This window comes from Cricetulus griseus, chromosome 2 (genome assembly GCF_003668045.3).
Source record: "Cricetulus griseus strain 17A/GY chromosome 2, alternate assembly CriGri-PICRH-1.0, whole genome shotgun sequence".
Taxonomy (NCBI): Eukaryota; Metazoa; Chordata; class Mammalia; order Rodentia; family Cricetidae; genus Cricetulus; species Cricetulus griseus.
Window position 1 is genome coordinate 9,634,510 of NC_048595.1, and position 10,948 is coordinate 9,645,457.

Below are 10,948 nucleotides of genomic sequence, written 5' to 3' on the forward strand. Positions count from 1 at the left end.
CGTACAAAATGTGTTTCTTGTGTGTGCCTGGAGCTATGGGCTTTATAAACATATATATGCTCGTGCTTGTGCCCGTGTTTGTGTGTGTGTGTGTGTGTGTGTGTGTGTGTGTGTATTATTTTTAAAAGATGTGAGGGCCAGGAAGGTGCTTGTTGTCTACACTAATGACTTGTTTCAATCCCCATGACATATATCATGGAAAAAAAAAAACAAAAAACCAAAAAACCCCACCTCCTCCAGGTTGTCCTCTGACCTCCACAGACATACTATGGTACCAAGTACCCGCACATGAACAAGTGAATAAACTCTCCTGAGTGGAGTTTAGATACTAAAGGATTTAGTGGGGGGACTGGAGAGACGGCACAGCTGTTAAAGCACTACCTGCTCTTGCAGAGGACTAGAGTTTGGCTTCCAGCTCCCACACAGGTTGCTCACAAGTACCTATAAGGCCAACTCTGGTATCTTCTGGGGCTTGAGGGCACTGACACATGCACACTCATACCTCTGCTCCTCCGCCCACAGATAGAATGAAAATATATATATATTTATATATATTGTTTTGTTTTTCGAGACAGGGTTTCTCTGTGTAGCTTTGGAGCCTATCCTAGCACTCGCTCTGGAGACCAGGCTGGCCTCGAACTCACAGAGATCTGCCTGCCTCTGCCTCCCCAGTGTTGGGATTAAAGGTGTGGGGCACCAATGCCCAGCTTCAAAATAAATCTTAAGCTAAAATGTGCATCACTGGATACAGGAACCAAGGCCCTCACCACTGTTTCTAGGCTAAGCAATCTCTGCATTGGGAACGGCTCCAAAAAGACATGCACCTGGGATAAATACTGGTTCCCCTGCTAGTATCCCCACAAACTGTCCAAGCCACCCAACTGTCACCTACATTGAGAGGTCCTAGTTTGATCTTATGCAGGTTCCCCAGTTGTTGGTCTGGAATCCATGAGCTCCCACTTGCTCAGGTCAGCTGTTGCTGTGGGTTTCCCCAGCCTGGTCTTGACCCCTTTGCTCATCAGTCCTCCCTCTCTGCAACTGGATTCCAGGCATTCTGCTCAGTGCTTGGCTGTGAATCTCTGCTTCTGCTTCCATCAGCTACTGGATGAAGGCTCTATCTCATTATAGGGCAAGGGCATTTCAGGGAGCCTCTCCACTATTGCTTAGATCCTTATGGGTTGTCCTTGTGGATTCTGGAAATTTCCCTAGTGCCAGGTTTCTTGTTGAGCCCATGGTGATATAGATCCCTATATTAATGGATCTCTTTCCTTGCTCTCCTCTGTTCCCCAACTTGACCTTCCTGATCCCTCCCCGTTTCTCTTTCTCCTACCTTCTCCCCATGCCCCAAATTTACTCAGATCTTGTCCCTCTCCCCTTCCAGGGGAGCCCATGTGTGTCTCAGAGTCCTCCTTGTTTCTTAGCTTCTCTGGGTTTGTGGGTTGTTGGCTGGTTATCCTTTTCTCTGTGTCTACTATCCACCCTCTCTGAGTGGAGAGGGGTTGGGGCGGGAAGGTAGGGAGAGTGGAAGGATGGGAGAGGGAACTGGGATTACTGTGTAATTAAGTGTTAAAATAAAAGGGAAAAGCCAGGCATTGGTGGTGCACGCCTTTAATCCCAGCACTCTGGAGGCAGAGGCAGAGGCAGGCGGATCTCTGTGAGTTCGAGACCAGCATGGTCTACAAGAGCTAGTTCCAGAACAGCCACCAAACCACAGAGAAACCCTATCTCGAAGAAAAAAAAAAACAGGGGGAAAAAAAAGAAACTAAAAGGTGCAACTTCATGTGATGGTTCACTCATCCAAGAAGAGGAAAGGCAGAGGAGGGCCTTGGTGGTGCAGGCCTTTGATCCCAGCACTCAGGAGGTGAATCTCTGTGAGTTCAAGACCAGTCTGGTCTACAAGAGCTAGATCCAGGACAGCCTCCAAAGCCAGAGAAACTGTCTCCAAAAACCAAAAATAAAAATTAAAATAGAAAAAGAGGCAGGATTGTGATGCTACCATAGTTGGATTCTGTCAGAATGAGAGATTCAAAGTGTTAAAGGAGCTGTTGCCTCCTGTCATTTGGAAACTGAAGCAAAGTTTGCTGGTGTTTTGAGACCAGGGTAATCTACGTAGCATGTTTCAGATAACAACTCCCCCCCCCCAACCCACCACCCAAAAGCTAAAGCACCATAACAGGAAAAGCAAAAGCTCAAACCAGGTCCAGTGAGGTGGTTCACCTGGTAAAGACACTGGCCATCAAGGTTGACATCTGACTTTGATTCCCAGGAACCAGATAATTGAATAAGAGAACCCCATTTCTTCTGAGTTCCTCCATTATTGTAGTACATACTACCATTAAAAAAAATGTAACTGAAAAGTAAAATGTGGGGACTTGGAGATGGCTTAGTAGTCAAGACAAGTTGTTCTTCCAGAGGACACTAATTCAGCCCCAGCACCCTCAGACTGCCCACAACCACCTGTAACCCAGCTACAAGGTATCCAATACCCTTCTTCTGGACTCTTCTCACACAAATTTATATAAATTAGGTAGGGTCTCTCTCACTCTGCAGCAGTGGCCTGTCAGTAATTCAGATGCACGTGCAGGCATGCACCACCATACCCAGCTAAGAACACTTGCTTTTGCAGAGAACAAATAGTTTCCAGTACCCACGCAGCAGCTTCTCACTACACGTAGCTCCAGTTCCATGGGATCTGATCCACCTCTTTGCAGCCCCCATAGGCAGCAGGCATATTGAGGGTACCACAAACACACATGTGAGACACTCACAAAAATCCTCAGAAAAATTAAAGTTTTGTTTAAATTTGGAGGCACTCCCTGGAATTAAAGGTAGGGATGACTTGAAGCTAGTAATAAAACCTGGGTCTCATGCATGGAAAAAATTACTCTTAATAAGTGAGCAATTTCTTCATCAAGTAAATGCAAATTATCAATTAAACAAAATTAAGATATGTAGTATATAAAGAGACATCATCTACCTTCCTGTACAGGATTTCATGCTGGGTACCACCCAGCTCTTAGGTACAGTCAGTCTCTAGGGAAGGATGCTCTGCCATCTTTGATGTGTAGAAACAATCTCCTAAACCATCATGCTGGGTTGTTATCCCCAGCCATTCCCAACCTTCCTTATTGGAGATCAGCTCTACACCGATTGGTTGGGTTTGACAATTCTGTGCATAAAACCCACCAAGTCACCAAACAGTGAGAGGCAAGGGGAAGCCAGTGTCAGAAATGATTTCATTTCAGCTTGATGCCAAAATAGATTGGTATCATCAGCCCTGTGAATGGGGCTAGTCAGGGGAAAAGAATGAAATAGAGACCTTCCCTGATTGGACAGAAGAAGCAAGGATGAATGAGCCAGATGAAAGAGCAGATATGCCCTTGAGTCAGGAGGGGTGGTACCAGCACCAATGTCCCAGGGCTTATGGAAGTGAGGTGACCATTAGAGGCATGAAGTCTTCCAGGAGTAGAGGAGCCATCACAGCTGCTGTGTCCCTGGAGGTTGGGAGGGCATCCATCCCGTAAAGGCAAGGACAAGAGTGAAGAGGTAAAGGGGCCTTTTATGAGTGGGCATATGGGTGAACTCAACCTGTCAGTCCTAACCCAGTTGGTGCCCTCAGAGGTGCAAGGTTTGAGGATCCAAGACAACGATTTGATGTATATAAAGGTCTGAGGGTATGAAAGCTTAAGTAAGTTCTGAGAGTCCCATAAAGTTATTTAAGATGTCAATGCAATTTATAAAGTTATGCACCAGGCGGTGGTGGCGCACACCTTTAATCCCAGCACTCAGGAGGCAGAGGCAGGAGCATCTCTGTGAGTTAGAGACCAACCTGGTCTCTGTCGAGGGCCAAAAGGGGCCTCATACTGATTCAAGAGTTAATCATTGTTAGATGTCCTGACCAGAATCGCTGCGACTACAAGATGTTTTTCTGGATAAGCTGCACAATACATGTTGCAAAATGTTCTCCCTTTTCTCAGAAATAGCTGCGGTTTGCTAACCATGTGACCATGGGCTAAGATTTACCTTGCCTCTATTTCCTCTTGAAAATTTTCCATTCCTCCTGCTCCCTTACCCCGCCCTGAGTAAAAATCCCCTGCATATAAGCAAGCTTTACCTTTCAATAAACGAGACCTTGACATTGCACAGACGGACTCTTGTCCTTTCTTGTGCCGCTTGGTCTCCTATTGTCTCTCGCCCCCATCGACCCCCTTAGGTGACAACCCCCTTGAGACCCGCAAATAACCTGGCCTGCTGGACGGGTCACTTTTATATATTTTTATGAACTGACAAAAAAGATTATTTAGACTATAAGGGGAATTGGAGGGGAAGCTGTAGCCAGCCCCTAAGTAGGCGTGGCTACAGCTTCCCCTACAGATTATGTAGACTACAGAGATCCACATACCACAGGTCAAAAGGACTCAAGATTTTCCCCACAGGTCCATTCCTAAAGATAGCATCTCTTTCTCTCTCCTTGTCTTGGGACTAGTCCCCTTCCCAATTACTAGGACTATGGGCCTGAAAGCTCTAAATGTAATGTTTTCCTTTAAGTTTCTAAATTTTGACTTTTGTCCCTAGTCCACATCTGTCTCAGCTGCTCCCCATTTGGTTGGCAGACACCTCCAAGCATCTGCTGCTGACTACAACTTACTCCAAACAGCTGGTAGCCCTGGACTTGCTGAAAGCTGATGGGGACCTGCCAAGTCCATGCCATTGCTCCCGGTCTCTTCAGCTGGGTAGTGAACCAGATGCTTCGGATGGAGGCCCAGTAGCTGAATTCCCTCCTTGCCTCTGCCTAGCATGCCAGCCTCCCTGGGCCCTGACAACAGAGTCCTAGTTTCAGCTTAAAGTAGTTATAGAAGGGTGTGTAGTGCCCCTTGTCCCACATAGGGTTTGAATGTTAGATCAAAAGGAAATCCCCTGGCATAGAGGACAAAATAGCTACCTATAGTGCCTATTGGCATGCTGGGAAAGATACCAGTTAAAGCCAAGTAGAACCAGGCCTGCCAACAGAAGAGTCATTAGCTGAAACAGTTCTGTAGTATGATAGGGCACTCAACCTGCTCTATACAAATCACAGAAGTTATTGTGTAGCTTTATGAGAAAATTGTTTTTTTTCTATAGAAATTACTCAGAAATTATTAGAAAGTACTTGAACGTGGGCGGTGGTGGCACCCCCCACAGAGTCAGGTAGATCTCTGTGAGTTCGAGACAAGCCTGATCTACAACAGCTAGTTCCAGGACAGCCTCCAAAGCCACAGAGAAACCCTGTGTCAGAAAAAACAGAGAGAGAGAGAGAAAAAGAGAGAGAGAGAGAGAGAGAGAGAGAGAGAGAGAGAGAGAAAGAAATAACTAAAAACTTGAATGTACATTGCTGTATGATTAAAGTCTCTTTATTCAAGAAGACACCAAACCAAAACACCGACCAGAGCTAGGTTATAGAACCCAGCAAGTGCAGCCAGAACAAAAGGGCCAGGGTCCAAACGTGCAGCCCCTTAAGAAGCTCCCTTAAGTCACCCCGGCTTTCCTTCACCACGCCCTTATGGGCGAGTCCCGGGTCCACCTGGTACCTGTCCCAGGACAATTGGGCGAGGCTAGGGTGTCTCCCTACAATTCCCCTTTTAGTCTAAAAGAGGATTAAAACTTAATAGTGTAAAATATCCAAAACTAACAATCATAAGGGTGAAATACAAGAAGATACAATAATCTGCTATGGTACATCCTATGTCTATTCTAGCTAAGTCTTAAAGTCATGTGGGAAAAGTGTCTAACTTGGACACCTTCTTCCAATCCCAATTCTAAACAATAAGAAGGTCATTCTTAACTAGACTTACACTACCCTAATACACAATAATGGGGAACGGGGGCGTAGCATCTTCTAGGTTACTTTATGCTGAAATGGGATGATGATAGTCATGTGGGGGCCCTGTGGAAAAAAAAATGCCAGTACAGGGAAAGTCTCTAATGAGTTATGTCTAGTCCATGTTAGATGAGATTTGTTTGATTGAAGATCTGCGTTGAAATCCTCAACTTGATTGAAGTCATTACTCGAGGTTCTGGTTGGAGTGTCAGTCGAAACGGAGTGAGTTGAATCCAGTGCAGTCGGGGAGGTGTAGTCCAATTCCTTTTCCAGAGCATGCAGGGATTGCTGTCAGGCTGGGTCTTGTTGGCTGTATGGGACTCAAACATAAGTGTCATCAGAGAAATGTTCGCTTGTTCATGTATGTGTACCGGGAAAGGTACCTTGACGAACCTTGATGAACAACGATTATGAGAGGGTGTGAAAGAAAAAGCCAAGAAAAGACAAAGATAGTCCTCTTATTCTTCATTTATTCTGTATTACAGCAATTGGCTTCTTGATACAACACAGAAACTTTTAAATGTTGTTAAATAACATGCTTGGATTTTAGAGTAGGAAAGCCAAATCCAACTCTAAATCCAGCCTCGATTTAGTTGAATAGGGACCAGGAAATGAATAGACATAGAGTTATTCGAGAGACAGCGGTAAATTATACCGTATGGCACGTTCCTTTTGTTCGATGGTTATAGCTACGTTCTTTCCTTAAGTATCCAAACATGTAGTGTCCTTTGACTTCTAGAGGGGGGTTCCTCAGAAAATACCTGTCAATCATCCTTGTCGAGGGCGTTGTCTCCCTCAACGCGAATCTTGATCAATTTTGATGGTATCCAAAGATTTTCTTCTCCTGTGGAGACAAATGCGAAACCCCTACCCCAACGTAACACATGTCCAGGTGTCCATACCGAGGTCAGCACATCTTTGAAATACACTGGTTGGTTCAGTTCAGCAATTTTTTCCGTAGTCCAGTGTCTTTCCGCAGCTGTCTGCCCACTGTCATTGGCATTAAGAAAGTTTAACGTTAATAAAGCATTATGTAATCTATGTTTGGGGGGTTTCGACTTACCAGCTTGCCTATGGAGCAACTCCTTAAGTGTCCTGTTGGACCTTTCAACGACTGCTTGTCCTGTAGGGTTGTGTGGTATACCTGTGACATGCTTAATGTTATAATATTTGAAGAACTGTTCCATTTTTGTGGAGACATATGCTGGAGCATTGTCAGTTTTTATCTGTGCCGGTATGCCCATAACTGCCATCAACTCCAGTAGGCGTGTAATAAAGAAGCTCCCTTACGTCACTCCGGCTTTCCTTCACCATGCCCTTATGGGCGACTCCTGGGTCCACCTGGTACCTGACTATTGGGCGAGGACTAGGGTGTCTCCCTACACATTGCTGCTTAAGTGGACCTCAGATTAAGTAACTAGCTGGTGCCCATTCTCATATACTGGTTCCTTCAAAGACAGCAACTCTGATGTTAGCCAGTACAGTGCCTTTGGCCCTTCTGCTTCTGCTAATTTCTGGGGGCTCTTTCATCACTCTTGCCTTAACTAACTGATAATTCCTATCTGGGTATCATTAAGCTGATGGTTAATACATCCCAATATAAACTGGTACTGTCAGGACACATCTCAAGGGGGAAAAGTGAGAGGTAAAGTTATCTCTTAAGTTTTAATTCCGGAGCCATTTCCCCAGAGCACAGGTATGGAACTGGCCACAGTCCAAGTAAATGTAATGTCCCCTTTATAGAGAGGTAATGGTCAAGGGAGAGAAGAATCTGGGAAAATCATTGTGGGAAGTTTGCTTGAAGCTGGTCTGCCTCCACAATTAACAACAGCTCACCAGGTCCTAACAAAATCCACTCTGGGTTTATTATGGTGCCTCTACCACGAGCAAGACCAAGGTAGCAGGTGAAAGCCTGGAAATTTAGTTAAAAGCAGAGACGACTGGTCATTTGCTATCAGATTGTGTGTGTCTCCATCCTTATTCAAGGAAGGGAGCAGCCTTATATACAGACATACAGCAAAGAGGAAAAATCTCAGTGTAAGGGCTGGTATGTTTTATGCCAGTGAGGCAAGGAGGGGGCTGTAAGCCAGGACTAGAAAACAGCATGCATCTGGGGTTATTCACTGCCAAGCAACTCAAGAGACTCCATGGGGGCTGGGGACCAACAACTTTCCCCACATTTTCTAGATGGAATGTAGTTACTGACTTCTATCTCCATTGAGGAGGCAACACTGTGTGATTATAATTCCTGGCATTCTTAATACTGTGAATATAAGGACCTGTGTTCTGTGTCCCCAAAAATCACTCATCATGAAAGACACCAGACTTTACTGCTCCAGGTTCCCGGGGACCCATTTATTGTACCTTACCAGCTCCCAAATCAATATTTAGGAGTCTATACTTGTCTCTCTGATGCCAAACCATCTCTTGGAAATGCATGAGTGTATGACGCCATCAGTCTCCTGTGCCCTCTTTCCATTTTTCTCCATGTCAACCTATGTCTGTGATCTCAAACATTTGTACACCATTTTCTATCCAATATGTTTAACACTGTGAAGCCATGTGCGATAGATCCTCGAGATTAGAGACTAAGATGCCATGACCTGTATAACTTTAAGACTGACCTGAGCAGTGTGATGGAGAAGGACACAGGTATTGAAATGCTGGGAAGCAGGGGGCTTTGATGTGCTTTGATGGAGATACACTATCAACCCAAAACCTCAACCCATTTATTGTATGCAATCCAGGATGGACACAGTGTAGGCACACTGCTCACACTAGGCTTGCATTCTCAAGAGAACACTTATCCTACATAAGAACAAAGGCAAAGTCTGGCCTTGTGGTCCTAGAAACAGGAATGATCAAAGACAAAACAGGCTCTTGTAGTAAAGGAGAATCTTAATAACTCCTGAACAATATTTCACCACAGGAATGTGCCACAACCACCTGGCCAAATTATGATTTCTTTTCTTTCTTTTTTTTTTCCAGACAGGGTTTCTCTGTGTATCTTCGGAGATTATCCTGGCACTTGCTCTGGAGACCAGGCTGGCCTCGAACTCAGAGAGATCCCCCTGCCTCTGCCTCCCAACTGCTGGGATTAAAGGTGTGCACCACCAACGCCCATCTGGGTTTATTTTATTTTTTTTTGACACAGTGTTTTTTGGGTGTGTAGCTTTAGAGATTTTCCTAGCCCTGATCAATGAGATACCCTGCTTGTGCCTCCCACATGCTAGGATTAAAGGCGTACACCTCTACCACCCAGCTAAATTAGCACTTCCCTTATGCTTGCTTGCTGTGCTGTGTACATGCTGATGACCTTGTGGCCTCACTTGACTCCATAACATAGTCAGCTGTGCCTAGATCTGGGAACCTCCCAATTCTGATGGCCAGAGAAGTGGCCATTATTCACGAAAAGGAGAAAGAAGGAACAATGTCAAAACCTGCTAGGAAATCAGAGTAAGCTCAATGCCACTATCAGAAATTTAGGAGAGATGGTGTCCCATGGGAAAATGTGAATTGATCTGTGAGATGGGTGTGGCATCACAGCCTGGGAGGTGCATAGGGGCGCTCACAGCTGTCCATCCAGGAAAGATAATGGACTGAGACCTGGTTGAGGCAATGTTTGTAATCACCTTGTGGGGATTCAAGATGAGTATGTTTGAGAATTGTCTAAAATAGGCAAGGCTTTTCTTGAACTCCAGATCATTCTGGATCTATAGAGATACTTGGACCCATTTTAGAATTGCAGTTAGAATCTGCTCTGTAATTTAAACCCTTAGCAACCCTTCAATAAGGCCTCACAGATCACGGTTCTGCTATTGTTTGAATTATAATTTCCCTGAACTGTAGCTTACAAGTTGTTCTTGGATATGCTAGTAGCTTTCTGATAACCAGCCCCATGAAACAGCTGAGTTGAGAACTAATCTTCAGCAATGTGGTTGCTTCAGCCTTGAGTATTTTACTTAACATCATCTGAGAGTGACATATAGAAAATGAAGGATCCAGGAAGCACATACAAGACACACCTGGGAACTAGAATTAAGGTCCTGAACAGAGAAGATCACAGATCCAGGATAGACATCCCTGCCTGAAGAATCATGTGTCTCCCTTAATTTAAACCAAAACAGATAGATGATCTGGGAATGTGTTTATAGATGATCTGGGAATGTGGTTCAAACTCACAGCACTTGTATATAGGGCTCCAAACCCCACAACCAACCACTTATATCAACACATAACATATCTTTTTTTTCCCTTATTTTTCATTAGTTCAAATTAGGAACAAGGTTGCTTCACCTGTCAATCTGTATTCCCATTCCCTCCCGTCCCCCCAACCCTCCCACCCAGTCCCCTAGCTGCCCCCCACCCCTTCCACACTCCACTCCCCAGGCAGGATAGTGCTCTTGACCGTAGCTCCCCAAGTCCACCACATCATCTTGGGCCGGGCCTAGGCCCTCCCCCATGTGTCCAAGCAAGAGTGCATCCCTTGACTTGGGATGGGCCCTCAAAGTCCCTCCTTACACCAGGGAAAAAGACTAATCCACTACCAGGGGCCCCCTAGAGTGCAGAGGCCTCCTCATTGACATCCATGTTCAGGGATCTGGATCAGTCCTGTAGTGGCCTCCCAGACAGCAGTCTGGGGTCCATGTGCTTCCCCTTGTTCAGGCCAGCTGTTTCTGTGGGTTTCACCAGCCTGGTACTGACCACTTTGATCTTCAATCCTCCCTCTCTGCAATTAGATTCCAGAGTTCAGTTCAGGGTATATCTGTGGGTGTCTGCCTCTGCATCCATCAGCCACTGGATGAGGGTCTCTAGGGTGGCATAAAAAACAGTCATCAGTCTCACTATAGGGGAAGGGCATTTAGGTTATCCTCTCCACAATTGCCTAGATTATCAGTTTGTGTCATCCTTGTAGATGTCTGGAAATCTCCCTAGTGCCAGATCTCTCCTTGGACCTATAATGGCTCCCTCTGATATGGTATCTCTCATCCTGCTCTCCTCTATTCTTCCCCCAACTCAACATTTCTGCTCCTCCTTTTCATCCTCTCCACTCCCCTTCTCCTCCTCTCATTCTGGCAGCTCCCTCTCTCC